Source organism: Geotrypetes seraphini, chromosome 10, assembly GCF_902459505.1.
Source record: "Geotrypetes seraphini chromosome 10, aGeoSer1.1, whole genome shotgun sequence".
In the NCBI taxonomy this organism is placed as follows: Eukaryota; Metazoa; Chordata; class Amphibia; order Gymnophiona; family Dermophiidae; genus Geotrypetes; species Geotrypetes seraphini.
Window position 1 is genome coordinate 132,831,446 of NC_047093.1, and position 3,817 is coordinate 132,835,262.

The following is a 3,817-nucleotide window of genomic DNA, read 5'->3' on the forward strand; positions in this document are numbered from 1 at the left end:
CATGGACTATCCCGCCTCCTTAAGGTGGTTCTTTAAAGAGAGGACATTTCGAACTTGCATGACGGAACATAAATCATGCTTACCCTGTGTAAGCGCTTAGAGCAGGGGTGTCCAATGTCGGTCCTCGAGGGCCGCAATCCAGTCGGGTTTTCAGGATTTCCCCAATGAATATGCATGAGATCTATGTGCATGCACTGCTTTCAATGCATATTCATTGGGGAAATCCTGAAAACCCGACTGGATTGCGGCCCTCGAGGACTGACATTGGACACCCCTGGCTTAGAGGCACCCTTAGTTGAACACTGTCTAACTTTGCAACATTCTTTTACTGATTTGAAGTGCTGGATTATCGACCATCAATAAATCATATATTCTGTCATCTATATTATTATTATAGTATCATTGCCAAGGTTGAAAGTCCAACTAAACTCATAATCACTGATGGTATCAATCTTTCAATACATTGTGGATTTTCATTACAAATATTTGTATGGACCTTCAGAAAGCAATCAGACAACACAGCCGATTGCTTGTAATCTTCGTCGGTCCAGCCTTTATTAGTGCTTAATCTATATTTTTTTGTGTTTATTTCTTTTTAAATATATCTAAACCAGGGGTCTCAAAGTCCCTCCTTGAGGGCCGCAATCCAGTCGGGTTTTCAGGATTTCCCCCATGAATATGCATGAGATCTATGTGCATGCACTGCTTTCAATGCTTATTCATTGGGGAAATCCTGAAAACCCGACTGGATTCGGCCCTCAAGGAGGGACTTTGAGATCCCTAATCTAAACTATACTTTAAGGCAGTGATTCCCAACCCTGTCCTGGAGGAACACCAGGCCAATCGGGTTTTCAGGCTAGCCCTAATGAATATGCATGAGAGAGATTTGCATATGATGGAAGTGATAGGCATGCAAATTTGCTTCATGCATATTCATTAGGGCTGGCTGAAAACCCGATTGGCCTGGTGGTCCTCCAGGACAGGGTTGGGAACCACTGCTTTAAGGAACCTCTCTTAACTTATAGTCATTGTCCTATATTCACCTATAGAACAGCCACTCCTGCCGGTTCACGGTGGTGATTATAAGAACATGCTGAGACAGCGGGAGCCACGCTGGATTTTTGCTTTAGGTACTTGCGTAGAATGGAACGCCTTTTTCTAGATGGTTTTGGGGTTTTTGGTGAAGTTGTATACTTAAATCCCTGTGATTTCAAATTATATTTTTTGAATGTTTTTGACGTCGTCATGTTTTGTTATGTCATTACGTTTTGTGGTTTTGCTGAAGCCTAGTCCCGGTACGCCGAAGGGCCATTTTTGGAGGCAGAAATTTTGAAGCGTTACACTCAAGCTAAAGGTATGGTGCAACTTTATTTTTTCTTTAGATTTTTTTTTTGAGAATGAACTATATTCTTTTCAGCTGATGATTTTTCATTGTTGCAGTTTATTCCCCTGACGAAGCTTATTGTAGCGAAACAGGGGCCCTGTCGGGAGTTTGCTGAAAGGTGTCCGTTGAAGAATATTCTTTGTTTTGGAATTGATTCGGACCCTCTGCTATCCTTAGACTCTTCTTTTTACACCATATAAAGAAGATCTCTGCAGCAGATAAGTTTTTTGTTTTGAGTTTTCTTGACTAAGAAGACAATTTGTAGCAGAGAAAAGTTATGACAAGCTACTACTTATGTGAGATTTTACTCAAAGTAATAATTTAGAATGTGGAGTTTTTAAGACCGAGGATGTGTCTGCATCTTTAACTTCTTTATTTGAAGTTGCTCTGTCCGGAGGATTTGGTTTTTGATCCAACGTGACACTGAGGTCTTTTCTCCACCTGTTAAAAAAATAACTGTTTGCTGCTTTTTCTCATTTTGGTGTGTTCCTGAATGCATTTTTGTTTAGAGATTATTATTAGGAGCATTCATTCTGATTATTTTTATTTTATCTAATCCTTCTTTTAGTAAATTTATGCAACACAAAAATGAATAGTGGTTTGTAAATGATGGTTCATGTCAAGTTTCGGTAAAACCTCCTTTACTTGCATCAAGTCTAACAGAAGAACATCAAAAAGCATGACAGCATTAAAAATCTGCGCCCAATCGGAGCCAGTTGGCCCTTCTCCTGGTCGAAGCCAGGGCGTCGTTTGAGAGCCCTTTTTTGAAAAGTGGCACACCGGGCACAGGAGTCTGTCGGGTGCTGAGGGCCCAAGCACCGCAAACAGCACCGGTGAGGGTCAGTGATGGATAAAAGTCGGTCGCACCGACTACACTTCTTAAATCCCGTTACAGGCCGGGACATGGGCCCAACAAGCGGCCGGGAACAGACGAGGTCCCTCGGCCGCAGCTACCGGGAGCCCCCGGAGCGACGGAGAAAAAATAAACTTTTTTTTTTTTTTACGAAAATGAACAACAAAGAACAAGAAAAATAAGAAAACGCACGACCGCGTCGAAAAGGATACAGCCGCGGCGACAGAAGGCAATTTTACAGAGCACAATTATCCACAGGGCTTCTGGCGGAACTTTTCGCCGTTGATTCTCCGGCCGGGAAGGCCTCGAGTTCGGCCTCGGCTTCGGTCCCGGCCTTGACCTCGGCCTCAACCTCGGCCTCGGGCCCCTCGGCTTCGCCTCGACCGTCGGTCCCTTCGAAGCCTGTTGCCTCGGCCAAGTCGGGTAAGTCTCCGCTTCCCTCCTCAGCTCCAGGGTTAACCAAGAAGCCATCCTCGGGCTCTTCGACGGCGGGAGGGTCTACCTCCGCCCAGCCCAAGGTGTCCAAATCGATTGCCCCGAGGGAATACTCGAGACCGAGGTCGCCCTCTGAGGAGCATCGACAGGTGTTACCGCCTGGGATGTCGATCCCGGCGTTCCAGGACTTGCTCCGGGCGTTGATCGCCTCGGAGCTGTCCGGGGCCATTGAGCACCTGCAGCAGGCTTCGACCTCGACTGCTTCGGTCTCGGCTGCCCCGCAGTTGGCGACCTCGGCCTCGGGTACTGGGGCTTCGGCTCCCGAGGTGCCTACGGCCTCGACCTCGGCTTTGCCCTCGGACCCGGCTTCGATGGGACAGCCTGAGCGTAGCGTGCGGCCCCGCGACAAGATGCGCCGGGTGCGGAGGCTCTCGTCCACATCGTCCTCGAGGTCCTCGTGAGGCTCCTCGCCTTCGGGCAGGCCTCGGGCGAGGCGCCGTCCGAGGAAGGCCAAGCGGTCTCGGGCCTCGCCTTGGAGGCGCGGTCACTCGTCGCCGCTCGGGGGCGAGACCTTACGAGTCTCGGAGCTCCGCCTGGATAACCCAAGTCTTTTTCGCTCCCCTGTCGGAGAGAGTTCCCGTGCCTCCTCGCCGGGGCGGAAGGGACGGGCCTCGATACCCCGTACCCCGGGGGGTTCCCCCAGGGGTTCCTTCAGGCAGGCTCGGTCTCCGACCCCTTCGAGGTCCCGGGAATGTGCCTCATGGGGATCGGGGTCAGGTAGGGAGCCGAGGTACTCCCTCGAGGCCTCCCCCTTCGGCTCGGCGGGGAGATCTCGGACACCTTCTCCTCCTGCAAGACCTTCGTCTTTTTCTAAGTTTGTGCAGGATATGGCGGGGGCTTTGGGTGTGAACTTGTTAGAGGGTTCCCATTATACCAAAGAATTTTTGGAGGAGCAGGATCTTCCTACTCCCCCACGGGAATCCCCTCGCCTCCCGCTGAACAAGGTTCTCCATCAGACCTTCCTCAGAAATCTGGAAGCCCCTCTTACGGTCGCGGTGGTGCCCTCCAAGATGGAGTCGAAATACCGGACCATTCCTCCTAAGGGGTTCGAGAAGGGGCAACTCTCTCACCAATCGCTCCTGGTG